The sequence below is a fragment of the Macaca nemestrina genome, chromosome 4 (assembly GCF_043159975.1).
Source record: "Macaca nemestrina isolate mMacNem1 chromosome 4, mMacNem.hap1, whole genome shotgun sequence".
In the NCBI taxonomy this organism is placed as follows: Eukaryota; Metazoa; Chordata; class Mammalia; order Primates; family Cercopithecidae; genus Macaca; species Macaca nemestrina.
Genome location: NC_092128.1, coordinates 34,730,573 through 34,745,476, shown reverse-complemented (window position 1 = coordinate 34,745,476; position 14,904 = coordinate 34,730,573). Strand labels below are relative to the sequence as shown.

At 36.3% G+C, this 14,904-nt stretch overlaps 1 long non-coding RNA gene across 1 annotated transcript in view; it reads left to right on the top strand.

Moving 5' to 3' along the window:
• Positions 1–3,049, top strand: part of LOC139362745 (uncharacterized) — a 283,374-nt gene extending 280,325 nt beyond the window's left edge. The window contains exon 3 of the long non-coding RNA XR_011622001.1: positions 2,860–3,049. This is a non-coding gene — a long non-coding RNA (uncharacterized lncRNA). The remainder of the gene's footprint in view (positions 1–2,859) is intronic.
• The last annotated feature ends 11,855 nt before the right edge of the window (positions 3,050–14,904 follow it).

Genomic DNA, 14,904 nt, shown 5'->3' with positions numbered 1-14,904 from the left:
CTAAGGAATAGTTCAAGGTTAAAGGACACTAAAGACACAGTACAACTAAATGCCTAAATAAAGAAAAAAAAATTCTATAAAGGACATTATTGAAACATTAGCATACGAACTCTTTGCCAGATTATAATATTATATCAAAGGTAAAATTCCTGAAATTTGAAATTACAGTGTGATTAAGAGAATTTCTTTTTTTTCTTAGGGGATACATGCTGAAGTATGTAATGATGAAGGATTATGATCTCTTACTTTCAATGGTTTAAAAACCTACTCTCAATGTTTCATAAACACAAATAAAAATAATACATGAGTCTGCTCAGGCGGCCATAACAAATACCATAGGCTAGGTGGCTGAAGAAATAGAAATTTATAACTGGAGGCTGCAAATCTGAGGGCAGGATGCTAGTGTAGTCAGGCTCTGGTGAAGGCTTTCTTCTTGGAGTGCAGACAGCCACACGCTCACTATGTCCTCATATGGTAGAGGCAGAGCTTTGGTGTTTCTTTCTCTTTTTAATAAAGATACTAAAATCACCATAAGGGCCTCACCTGCATGATTTTATCAACATCTGATTACCTTCAAGAGGCCCCATGTCTAAATACCAGCACATTCGGGGTTATGAGGAGGGGCATAATTAAATTAGTATCAAATAACTATCATAGTATTTAAGTTTTATATATGTTTAAAGATATTTAAATATATATGTGTATGTGTGTATATATATGTATATTATATATTATATATATAGAGAGAGAGGGAGAAGAGTGAGGAGAACAGGAAAGGAGAGGGAAGAGAAGGAGAGAGGAGAGGAGAGGACTCAGTAGGAGTCCTCTTCCTACTGAGAAGAGGAGTAGAAGCAAGAATCATGTGACTGATATGGTTTGACTGTGTGCTCACCCAAATCTCATCTTGAATTGTAGCTACCATAATCCCCACATGTCCTGAGAGGGACCCGGTGGGAGGTGATTGAATTATGAGGGCACATTTTTCCCATTTTGTTCTTGTGATAGTGAATAAGTCTCACAAGATATGATGGTTTTATAAAGGGTGGTTCCCCTGCATGGGCTCTCTTGCCTGCCGCTGTGTAAGATGTGCCTTTGCTCCCCCTTCACCTTCTGCCATGATTGTGAGGCCTCCCCAGCCATGTGGAACTGTGAGTCCATTAAACCTCTTTTTCTTTATAAACTACCCAGTCTCAAGTATTTCTTCACAGAGTATGAAAATGAACGAATACAGTAAATTGGTACTGCAGAGAGTGGGGTGCTGCTGTAAAGACACCCAAAAATGTGGAAGTGATTTTGTAACTGGGAAACAATTAGAGACTGAAACAGTTTGAGGGGGCACAAAAGAAGATAAGAAAATGTGGAAAACTTTGGAACTTCCTAAGACTTGTTGAATGACTTTGACCCAAATGCTGACAGTGTTATTAACAATAAAGTCCAGGCTGAAGTGGTCTCCATGTAAGACCTTGCCACCATGTAAGACCTTGCCACCATGTAAGACCTTGCCACCATGTAAGACCTTGCCACCATGTAAGACCTTGCCACCATGTAAGACCTTGCCACCATGTAAGATGTGCCTTTGCTCCTCCTTCGCCTTCTGCCATGATTGTGAGTCCCCCTCTGCTATGTGGAACTGTAAAACCACTAAGCCTATTTTTCTTTATAAATTACCCAGTCTCAAGTATTTCTTCATAGCAGTATGAAAATGGACTACTACAGTGACAAAGTATTAACAATGTGGAAATATAGGTGAATGGTATATGAGTATTATAATGTTCTTGCACGTTTCCTGAATGGCTAATTTTTTTAAATAAAAATTTAATAAAACATTGACTAGATGCCTTTCATCTTATTATTGTCTCTCAAAGTGCACTGTTCTTTTCCTGGAACTTGTACAACAATTTACAGTTTATTTACTTACTTATTTGTCCATGTAATGTCCAACTCCTTTACCAGACCTAACACTGAGACCTGGGATTTGATCTATTTGCCTTATTGTTCTATCCACATCATTTTACTGGCATGTTAGTGCTCATTCACTCTTTGTTGAATGAAGGAATGAGGTGTTTCTGAACTTCTCAAGTAAACAAACTGAAGGAAGATGTAGATTTGTATGTACACTTAGCAGTATGGACCTTGCAGAAAACAGACGTGGATCACCTCTGCCTTCTAACTGAAGAGATCTGGCACCTGCAAGTATCTGGCAATATTGCTGCATTAACACAATTTGCTTTTGAACACTTACAGTCCAGCACCAAATGCATTTACTATCTGTAAATGGAACACCTGTGGTGAACACTTCTCTTAAGAGAGAAGTGACTTGGGTGAAGGCTCTCCTCATTCATCACAGGTGTTCCATTTACAGAAGATGCCTTTCTCATCTTCTCTCACTACCCAGATAGTATTTGTGCACTGAGCAACAGCAGAAGAGCCCTCCAGCACTTTACTGAAGTCTTTCTTACCATTTGGTACTGTGATCACCCTCTTTGCTCTGATTTCTTTTATAATTGCTGAATCATTTATTTGGATTTTATTTATATGCTAGTTTATATTCTTATAAATTGTCCTTGTGTTATTATAAATTATCTTTCAAACAATAAATTATTTTGTATTAGACAGAATAAATTATATTGCATTGTAATTAATCTTATATAAGTTGTAAATGATCTTTAATTATTGTTTATGTTTATCCTATCTCCTTAACTATACTTTAAATTCCTTGAATGCAGGGAATACTTATATGCCATTTTGTATTTCCAGTAACACTGTCTTAGTCTTTTTGTGCTGTTTTAACAGATTAGTTCCAGCTATGCCCATCTGTGACTGGGTAATTTATAATAAACGAAAATTTTATTCTCACAGTTCTGGATGTTGGGAAGCACAAGAATAAGGTGCCAGCAGATCCAGTGTCTGTGAGAGCTGCTGTCAGCTTCCAGATGGTGCCTTATTGCTGCATCCTTCAAGGTGTTGAACCCTGTATCTTCACATGGCCAAAAGAAGAGAAGGGTAAAGAGAGCCTCTAGCCCTTTCATAAGGTACTAATCTCATCTATGAAGACTCCACCTAATTACCTCTGAAAGGTCCTACTGTTAATAACATTGCATTGGGGAATAACTTTCAATATAAATTTTGGAAGGAACACAAATAATCGAACCATAGCAAGCACCTGACCAATTGTGGTACACATCGGAGGTTCTTACTTTTGTGTAATAAAATTTGTCTGGACCTGTATCTAGATACCTGAAATCATAAGACTGGGACATATTTTGTTGTAATTTTATGGATATTATTATGTATCTTTTTTATTCCTTCTTTTGTAGTAGTTAAATGTAAAACTGGAAAATATGTATAGAATTTGTATTTGCTAATGACAGAGGAAAGATTTGGGTCCAAAATCTGGTAATGATAATGACAAGAGTCTTATGGTATTTAGTCTTAATGGTATTTACAAATTGACAAAAAGAAATTCAACTTTATCAGACAAGAAAGTCTCCAGTAATCTATTTTTCTGTGTTGGAGCATAAACTATAGCATTGCTATAATTATCTTTCTGTCCTCTTTCATTAATTTCCTATAATAATGATGCATTTTAGTAATATGGCTTTCTTTAGCTTTTTGGCAAAGTCTCTATTGAGATATGAAATGAGGCTACCAAGGTTGGAAAGATCACTTAGTTTATGAATTCAAAAACTGTGAATTGGTGATAGTACTTTATAATGCTCTTCCAAATGATTTATACCCCTTTTAAGTTGCCTCATAATGCCAGAGGCAGTTTTAGATTTTCAGGATTAAAATTAATATCAGGGATTTTATATCTCTATATACATATATATATCTTTTATATACAGTTTTAGCTTGTATATAGCTGTATATAAACTATAAAAGCTATATATAATATATATTATATATAATGTTATGAACAGGAAAGATACATATATATAGCTATATATAGTTTGTATACTTTTATATACAATTTTAGCTTTTAAGTATTGAAATTAATATCAGGGATTTTATATATGTATATAAAATAATCCATTACATATACATATGTATGTATATACATATACATAAATATATATATGGGGGTATGTTCTGAAATATATGTTAGAGAATTTAGTCTAATTACTTCTAATGCAGGGACCATGGAACCGTAGGAAACTATAAAATTAGTGCATACTGTCCACAAATACATCTCTGCTTGGCACATTGCCTAAGAAACAAATATTAATATCTTTTTCATACATAGTTTTTCAATGATACAGAAATCATATTATGATGAATAAAATTTATTTCTTAAAATGTTACATAGTTCATAGCTCCATTTTGCTATGTACTTCTGAAGGAATTGTAACAAACTATTGATATTTGTTACAATGTTTGTTGTTTAGTATTCTAATGTTTAAATATGTTTTTTAAATGCTATAAGAATTTTTAAAAATAGATTCTAATGCTTGAAAACATGGGCACATTCATGACTTTTAACACCAGTGATTCTCAAAGTGTGATCAAGCTCCCTGAAATCCCTGAGAAATTTTAGTGAGCTATATGAAGTCAAAACTATTTTTATAGTAATACTAATACATTATTCACCTTTCTCTCTTCTCTCATGCAATTCCGGAGACTCCAAAGAATATGATATTGCAGCAGATTGAATACAAAAGTAGATATAAGGATACAGCTGTCTTTTATGAAGCCAGATATTCAAGCAATTTGTAAAAACATAAAACAGTGCCATTCTTGCCCTAGTATTTTGTCTTAGAAAATTATATTTATAAATATATTGTTTTATTAACATATTTTTGTCTTATTACTATTTTAAATTAATAAACAATGTTTTTAAATTTTCTCAGTTATACCTTCTAATATAGTAAATATAGGTGGATAGGTAACACAGATAAACAAAGTTCTCTGGGCTTCTCAGTAACTTTAAAAATATGAAGGGGCTCTAAGACCAAAGCGCCCTAGGATTGTTGTTTCAGCTGATGAAAATATATTCTCTATCACACTTCCAGAATGAGTACTTATTTGGTAATTCCTGCTCCAAGAACTTAATTTTCCATGTTTCAATATAAAAATCTCTATAGTGTTGGTTTTTGTAGCTCATTGTCCTGTGTAATAATTTATTTGGTAACCTGAGAAAGTAAAAGCTTAATAAGCAGTGTTCTCTCTTTCCTTTTCCAAAAAGGTAACTCAATAAGCAATCAAAATTAGACTCTTAGCTATCAATTTTAAAATTTCTTACATTCCACTAAACATAACTGCCTACAAGAAGAAAGTATTATACGACTAGTTATTTACTTTATTCCAAATTTATAGAGACTTGAACATAGCTCTCTGGCTAAAAATAGCTTAATACTAGATTTCATGGTCACACAATATATTATTCATTGGAAGTTCTCTTGACATCAATTTCCACTTCCTCTGATATTCATTAATTCTGTATATTACTTCAGTTGAACCTAATGGTTAAGAATAGACTACATCAAATGGTTTAAGTTTGCCATTTCTGTGTGTGAGATGATGCTCAATAGCCACAATGACTGCAACTTTGGGCAAGAAAATAAATATGCTGCTGCCCAGATAAAGGCAAGAGAAATGAGTTTCACCTTGCAGAGATGTCACTGTGGTTAGTCTTCTGAACAAAGCAATGATACATCCTTGCTTAATATTTCATTTTACCTTGTTATATCTCTGGTACTGCTCATTACAGAACATGAATAGGAAGCACAGGATGAAGCACAGATCTGATACATGTTAGGTCCAAGCATGAATGCTGATGAAGATAGCCACATGTAATTACATGTGTGGGAAAGGGGTTCTGTAAAATGGCATGTTAAAGCCATTGCAGTAGCTAAGATCAACAATAGAGACATTACAAAGAAAAATACAAGGAGGTCACGGGCAGACTCTGGAACACAATTCAATTTAAGACATGACAAGTAGTGGAATAAGTATGTGCTTATTACTTGATTGTGAATTCCTTTTGGACAGGGAGTTACACACTTTCTAGCATGTCTTCAGTATTGAATGAATAAATGAAGGAAATAAGCCCTTAGATAAAAGCAGAATAAGGAAAATAAAGTTATATGGCAGTTAAGAGAATACTTTTTATAAAAACTGAGGGTGACATGCAAGTAAGATTAATCAGTATTATTCACTGGTGTGAGAAGTTATGCAAATGAACACTAAAAATATTTTTGGATATGACTATAGTCTGTGGCTGGAGCAAAATGTTTTCAATAGAGTGGTGTGGAGTTTGAAGACAACAGAAAGTAGTAAGGGGCAAGCTGACTATAAGGAAAATGAATGTGATTATATGGTGACAAAACATTAATCTTTTTATTTGCTTATTTATTTATTTATTTTTATTATTATATTTTATGTTCTAGGGTACATGTGCACAACGTGCAAGTTTGTTACATATGTATACATGTGCCATGTTGGTGTGCTGCACCCATTAACTCGTCATTTACATTAAGTATATCTCCTAATGCTATTCCTCCCCCCTCCCCGCACCCCACAATGGGCCCTGATGTGTGATGTTCCCCTTCCTGTCTCCAAGTGATCTCATCATTCATTTCCCACCTATGAGTGAGAACATGCGGTGTTTAGTTTTCTGTTCTTGCGATAGTTTGCTAAGAATGATGGTTTCCAGCTGCATCTATGTCCCTACAAAGAACATGAACTCATCCTTTTTTAAGGCTGCATAGTATTCCATGGTGTATATGTGCCACATTTTCTTAATCCAGTCTGTCATTGATAGACATTTGGGTTGATTCCAAGTCTTTGCTATTGTGAATAGTGCCGCAATAAATATACGTGTGCATTGCTTGTGTCTTTATAGCAGCATTATTTATAACCCAGTAATGGGATGGCTGGGTCAAATGATATTTCTAGTTCTAGATCCTTGAGGAATCGCCACACTGTTTTCCACAATGGTTGAACTAGTTTCCAGTCCCACAAACAGTGTAAATGTGTTCCTATTTCTCCATATCCTCTCCAGCACCTGTTGTTTCCTGACTTTTTAATCATTGCCATTGTAACTGGTGTGAGATGGTATCTCATTGTGGTTTTGATTTACATTTCTCTGATGGATAGTGATGATGAGCATTTTTTCATGTGTCTGTTGGCTGCATAAATGTCTTCTTTTGAGAAGTATCTGTTCATATCCTTTGCCCACTTTTTGATGGGGTTGTTTGTTTTTTTCTTGTAAATTTGTTTGAGTCCTTTGTAGGTTCTGGAAATTAGCCCTTTGTCAGATGAGTAGATTGCAAAAATTTTCTCACAATCTGTAGGTTGCCTGTTCACTCTGATGGTAGTTTCTTTTGCTGTGCAGAAGTTCTTTAGTTTAATTAGATCCCATTAGTCAATTTTGGCTTTTGTTGCCATTGCTTTTGGTGTTTTAGATGTGAAGCCCTTGCCCATGCCTATGTCCTGAATGCTATTGCCTAGGTTTTCTTCTAGGGCTTTTATGGTTTTTGGTCTAAAATTTAAGTCTTTAATCCATCTTGAATTAATTTTTGTATAAGGAGTAAGGAAGGGATCCAGTTTCAACTTTCTACTTATCGCTAGCCAGTTTTCCCAGCACCATTTATTAAATAGGGAATCCTTTCCCCATTTCTTGTTTTTGTTAGATTTGTCAAAGATCAGATGGCTGTAGATATGTGGTATTATTTCTGAGGGCTCTGTTCTGTTCCATTGGTCTATATCTCTGTTTTGGTACCAGTACCATGCTGCTTTGGTTACTGTAGCCTTGTAGTATAGTTTGAAGTCAGATAGTGTGATGCCTCCAGCTTTGTTGTTTTGACTTAGGATTGTCTTGGCAATGCGGGGTCTTTTTTGGTTCCCTATGAACTTTAAAGTAGTTTTTTTCAATTCTTTGAAGAAAGTCATTGGTAGCTTAATGGAATGTTCTTCCATTTGTTTATGTCCTCTTTTATTTCATTGAGCAGTGGTTTGTAGTTCTCCTTGAAGAGGCCCTTCACACCCTTTGTAAGTTGGATTCCTAGGTATTTGATTCTCTTTGAAGCAATTGTGAATGGGAGTTTATTCATGATTTGGCTGTCTGTTTGTCTGTTATTGGTGTATAAGAGTGCTTGTGATTTTTGCACATCAATATTGTATCCTGAGATTTTGCTGAAGTTGCTTATCAGCTTAAGGAGATTTTGGGCTGAGATGATGGAGTTTTCTAAATATACAATCATGTCATCTGCAAACAGGGACAAGTTGACTTCTTCTTTTCCTAATTGAATACCCTTTATTTCTTTCTCTTACCTGATTGCCTTGGCCAGAACTTCCAACACTATGTTGAATAGGAGTGGTGAGAGAGGGCATCCCTGTCTTGTGCCAGTTTTCAAAGGGAATGCTTCCACTTTTGGCCCATTCAGTATGATATTGGCTGTGGGTTTGTCATAAAGAGCTCTTATTATTTTGAGATACGTTCCATCAATAGCGAATTTATTGAGCGTTTTTAGCATGAAGGGCTGTTGAATGTTGTCAAAGGCCTTTTCTGCATCTCTTGAGATAGTCATGTGGTTTTTGTCTTTGGTTCTGTTTATATGCTGGATTACGTTTATTGATTTGCGTATGTTGAACCAGCCTTGCATCCCAGGGATGAAGCCCACTTGATCATGGTGGATAAGGTTTTTGATGTGCTGCTGGATTCGGTTTGCCAGTATTTTATTGAGGATTTTTGCATCGATGTTCATCGGGGATATTGGTCTAAAATTCTCTTTTTTTGTTGTGTCTCTGCCAGGCTTTGGTATCAGGATGATGTTGGCCTCATAAAATGTGTTAGGGAGGATTTCCTCTTTTTCTATTGATTGGAATAGTTTCAGAAGGAATGGTGCCAGCTCTTCCTTGTACCTCTGGTAGAATTCAGCTGTGAATTCGTCTGGTCCTGTACTTTTATTGGTTGGTAAGCTATTAGTTATTGCCTTAATTTCAGAACCTGCTATTGGTCTATTCAGGGATTCAACTTCTTCCTGGTTTAGTCTTAGGAGAGTGTAAGTGTCCAGGAAATTATCCATTTCTTCTAGGTTTTCTAGTTTATCTGCGTAGAGGTGTTTATAGTATTCTCTGATGATAGTTTCTATTTCTGCGTGATCAATGGTGATATCTCCTTTATCATTTTTTATGCATCTATTTGATTCTTCTCTCTTCTCTCCTTTATTAGTCTTGCTAGCGGTCTATCAATTTTGTTGATCTTTTCAAAAAACCAGCTCCTGGATTCATTGCTTTTTTGAAGGGTTTTTTGTGTCTCTATCTCCTTCAGTTCTGCTCTGATCTTAGTTATTTCTTGCCTTCTGCTAGTTTTTGAATGTGTTTGCTCTTGCTTCTCTAGTTCTTTTAATTGTGATGTTACGGTGTCAATTTTATATCTTTTCTGCTTTCTCTTGTGGACATTTAGTGCTATAAATTTCCCTCTACACACTGCTTTAAATGTGTCCCAGAGATTCTGGAATGTTGTATCTTTGTTCTCGTTGGTTTTGAAGAACATTTTTATTTCTGCCTTCATTTCGTTATGTACCCAGTAGTCATTCAGGAGCAGGTTGTTCAGTTTCCATGTAGTTGAGTGGTTTTGATTGAGTTTCTTAGTCCTGAGTTCTAGTTTGATTGCACTGTGGTCTGAGAGACAGTTTGTTATAATTTCTGTTCTTGTACATTTGCTGAGGAGTGCTTTACTTCCAACTATGTGGTCAATTTTGGAATAAGTGCGATGTGGTGCTGAGAAGAATGTATATTCTGTTGATTTGGGGTGGAGAGTTCTGTAGATATCTATTAGGTCCTCTTGGCACAGAGATGAGTTCAATTCCTGGATATCCTTGTTAAGTTTCTGTCTCGTTGATCTGTCTAATGTTGACAGTGGGGTGTTAAAGTCTCCCATTATTATTGTGTGGAAGTCTAAGTTTCTTGTAAGTCTCTAAGGACTTGCTTTATGAATCTGTGTGCTCCTGTATTGGGTGCATATATATTTAGGATAGTTAGCTCTTCTTATTGAATTGATCCCTTTACCATTATGTAATGGCCTTCTTTGTCTCTTCTGATCTTTGATAGTTTAAAGTCTGTTTTATCAGAGACTAGGACTGCAACCCCTGCCTTTTTTTGTTTTCAATTTGCTTGGTAAATCTTCCTCCATCCCTTTATTTTGAGCCTATGTGTGTCTCTGCATGTGAGATGGGTCTCCTGAATACAGCAAATTAATGGGTCTTGACTCTTTATCCAATTTGCCAGTCTGTGTCTTTTAATTGGAGCATTTAGTCCATTTACATTTAAGGTTAATATTGTTATGTGTGAACTTGATCCTGTCATTGTGATGTTAGCTGGTTATTTTGCTCATTAGTTGATGCAGTTTCTTCCTAGCATCGATGATCTTTACATTTTGGCATATTTTTGCAACGGCTGGTACCGGTTGTTGCTTTCCATGTTTAGTGCTTCCTGCAGGGTCTCTTGTAAGGCAGGCCTGGTGGTGACAAAATCTCTCAGCATTTGCTTGTCTGTAAGGGATTTTATTTCTCTTTCACTTATGAAACTTAGTTTTTCTGGATATGAAATTCTGGGTTGAAAATTCTTTTCTTTAAGAATGTTAAATATTGGCCCCCACTCTCTTCTGGGTTGTAGAGTTTCTGCTGAGAAATCTGCTGTTAGTCTGATGGGCTTCCCTTTGTGCGTAACCCGACCTTTCTCTCTGGCTGCTCTTACCTTTTTTCCTTCATTTCAACTTTGGCGAATCTGACAATTATGTGTCTTGGAGTTGCTCTTCTCGAGGAGTATCTTTGTGGCGTTCTCTGTATTTCCTGAATTTGAATGTCGGCCTGCCTTACTAGGTTGGGGAAGTTCTCCTGGATAATACCCTGAGGAGTGTTTTCCAACTTAGTTCCATTCTCCCTCTCACTTTCAGGTACACCAATGAGATGTAGATTTGGTTTTTTCACATATTCCCATATTTCTTGGAGGCTTTGTTCATTTCTTTTTACTCTTCTTTCTCTAAACTTCTCTTCTCACTTAATTTCATTCATTTGATCTTCAATCACTGATACTCTTTCTTGCAGTTGATTGAGCCAGTTACTGAAGCTTGCGCATTTGTCACATAGTTCTTGTGTGATGGTTTTCATCTCTATCAGGTCGTTTATGGACTTCTCTGCATTAGTTATTCTAATTATCCATTTGTCAAATCTTTTTTCAAGGTTTTTTGTTTCTTTGCACTGGGTTGTAGTTCCTCCTTTAGCTCTGAGAAGTTTGATGGACTGAAGTCTTCTTCTCTCAACTTGTCAAAGTCATTCTCTGTCCAGCTTCATTCCATTGCTGGTGAAGAGCTGCATTCTTTTGGAGGGGGAGAGGAGCTCTGTTTGAGTTTCCAGCTTTTCTGCACTGCTTTTTTCCCATCTTTGTGGTTTTATCTACCTTTGGTCTTTGATGATGGTGATGTACAGATGGGGTTTTGGTGTGGATGTTCTTTCTGTTTGTTAGTTTTCCTTCTAACAGTCAGATCCTCAGCTGCAGGTCTGTTGGAGTCTGCTTGAGGTCGGGTATCAGCAGCGGAGGCTGCAGAAGAGAGAATGTTGCTGAACAGCAAGTGTTGCTGTCTGATTGTTGCTCTGGAAGCTTCATCTCAGAGGTGTACCTGGCCATGTGAGGTGTGAGGTGTCAGTCTGCACCTTGTGGGGGATGTCTCCCAGTTAGGCTACTCGAGGGTCAGCTGTTCCTATTCGGCCATCTTGTGCGCCCCCTCAGAAATTTCCAACATTATTCTTTTAAGAATTTTGGTGGAACAAAGTAGAGAAAAGCAACAGCAACTTATGTATGTGTGTAGCAGATACCTGTAATTCTTAGATGCTTTTCTTTCAAATGTTTAGGATGGAAGAATGACCTTTTCAGTTACAATTAAAAATTAGGAGTACTGAAAAAAAAGAGAATGGAATGGCATGTTTCAAAGTATTTTCTTTTTCTTTTCTTTTTATTTATTTATTTACTTATTTTGACACAGGGTCTTGTTGTGTCACCGAGGCTGGAGTGCAGTGGCATAATTACAGCTCACTGTAGCCTAGACCTCCCCTGCTCGAGTGATCTTCCCATCAGTCACAAGTAGCTGGAGCTTTAGACACAGACCTCCACTTTGGTTAATTATGTTAATTCTTTGTAGAGACAAGGTCTCAGTATATTGCCCAGGGTGGTCTCAAACTACTGGACTCAAATGATCTTCCTGTGTTGACCTCTCAGAGTGCTGAGATTAGAGGTGTGAACCACTGCAATCAACCAAAGTGTTTTCAAACCTTTGCAATCACAATCACATGAAGCTTAAATTTTAAAATGTGGATATAATTATTTCAGGTGTTTTACACCTTTCTGTAATTACGAAAATATGCTTTCTCAGTTTTCTGGTCTGTGACTCAACTAATACTAAATTATGGCAATTTGTGGAGTAATCACATTCATCCTCAACCACACAGACCTAATCTGGGTCATCACTGTACCTTTGTGAAGTTTATTGCTATTGTTACAATTTATAAGCAAGGAAACAGTAACTAGCTCTCTTTTTCTTTTTCTTTTTTATTTTGGTTCCATCTCTTTAGAATCTTCAAAGAGTTTGAGTAGAGGAAGGAAAAACAAAGTAGGATATCTCCTTTATCTGTATTCTTAACTATAGAATTGTAATTTTTTTCTTTCTCTTTCCTGATGTTTTTCTCCTTGCCCATCTCCTCCTTCTAAAACTTGTATTTACAATTGTATTTACAATTTCAGAAGTTTTAGAAGGAGGAGATGGGCAAGGAGAAAAACATCAGGAAAGAGAAAGAGTCACACACATAATTTCACACACTGCTGTGGCTCACTGGCACTATGGAGTATTCAGGATGTCAATTAATATGAATATTATTTGGTTTATTAGATACCAAGTAGAGTTAATTGCAAAAGGTCTTAATTGATCACAGTGTACTATTCTCTCTCAAATTACACAGAAAATTCATGTATTCTCTTCCCCTGACTTTTGGAATGCTTTTATATCACTGAGGATAACTTCAGTTGTACAAGGAAGACTGTGTTGACTCATAAATTATTCATTCTTTATACAATCGCCTGGGAGCATTTCTTTATTATCTTAACCATTCATTGCTTAGCACACAGTTTTAAGCAGAGGAAAAGAGTCATATTTGTAAAATAGGAAAACTTTAATTTCTTGGGGGAGACACAAAATAATGTGGTTGATAATTAGCAGAAATATTGAGCTTTAAAAATATGTCCTGCTCTACAGTATATATTTTGATCTGCTAATTTGTAAAACAATTTTGGTAGTTAGATATAAAATGTATATTTATCCCCATTACATTTATTCTGTTCATTTAATCCAGTTCATAAACATTTTATTTCCTTTTCTGTATCTTAATTCTCTAATGTAACATGTGAGTTGTTTGAGTCAGATTTGGTATGTCACACTGAGATATTGATGAAAGTGACAAAAGAGTCTAGCATAGGCTACAAAATATTTGAACAGTTGGCAAGGACCCACTAAACAGGAGTCTTAGCTCATGGACATTCTGCCATTTATGAACCCAAATGACTTTGCTATCAACTGCTTGCTTCTGCAGTTTGTTCTTAAACCCATCAGAGGTGATGTTTACAAATAAAATATTAATAACTATATTCACTTCCTCTGTAGTAAGCTCTCAGGCATAGCAGCAGCAGCGGTTAAAAGGAGGATTGGCTCCAACTTTGAAACTAGTTAGCAGGGTAGCATGGCACAAATAGATGTTGGCATCGCTGGTCACAGCAGACAAATTATAGGATGTGAAAGTATATAAATGACATGGGAAATAAGGCTTAAAAGTCTACTAAAGTCCCTGCTAATAGTTCGTTCCTAGAAAGTGACAATTTAGAAAATTACCCAATATGACTCTGTCCTTAATGGTGCATCTCTATCTGTGGGTCATGCAGTCTTTCATTTAAAAAATGAAAGAAAGAGAATAAACACCTCTACCTCTCTCTCCATAGCCTTGTTCTTTTAATTTAATTTTTAATTGTCCAAAACAGTGCATGTGCTTATCAAGTATAACATGCTGTTTTGAAATATTGTGAAATACAATGGAATGGCTAAACTTAGATAACTGACACACGCATGACCTCACACACATCATTTTTTTTTGTAGTGAAAACATGTAAAATCTACTCTTTTTTAGCAATTTTCAAGGACATAACACAGGCATACCTTGGAGATATTGCAAGTTTGTTCCAGATCACAGTATTCTAGTGACATCACAGTTTTTTTAATTCCCCAAAGCATATAAAAACTATGTCTACACTACACTGTCATCCATTAAGTGTGCAATAGCATTATGTCTAAGAAGTGCACATACCTTAATTAGAAAATACTTTCTTTCTTTTTTCTTTTCTTTTTTTTCTTTCTTTCTTTCTTTTTTTTTTTTTTTTAGACAGAGTCTCGCTCTGTCGCCCAGGCTGGAGTGCAGTGGTGCGATCTCGGCTCACTGAAAGCTCCGCCTCCTGGGTTCACTCCATTCTCCTGCCTCAGCCTCCCCAGCAGCTGGGACTACAGGCGCCCGCCGCCAAGCCCGGCTAATTTTTTGTATTTTTAGAAGAGACGGGGTTTCGCCGTGTTAGCCAGGATGGTCTCGATCTCCTGACCTTGTGATCCGCCTGCCTTGGCCTCCCAAAGTGCTGGGATTACAGGTGTGAGCCACCTCGCTCGGCCGGAAGATACTTTTTTTCTAAAAAATGCTAATAGTCAAGCCTTCAGTGAAACATAATCTTTTCTGCTGATGAAGGGTCTTGCCTCTATGTTGATGGCTGCTGACTGATCAGGGTGGTGGCTGCTAAAGGCTGAGATGGCTGTAGCCATTTTTAAAAATAAAACAATGGAGCTTGCCGTATCAATTGACTGTTCCTTTCACAAAAGAT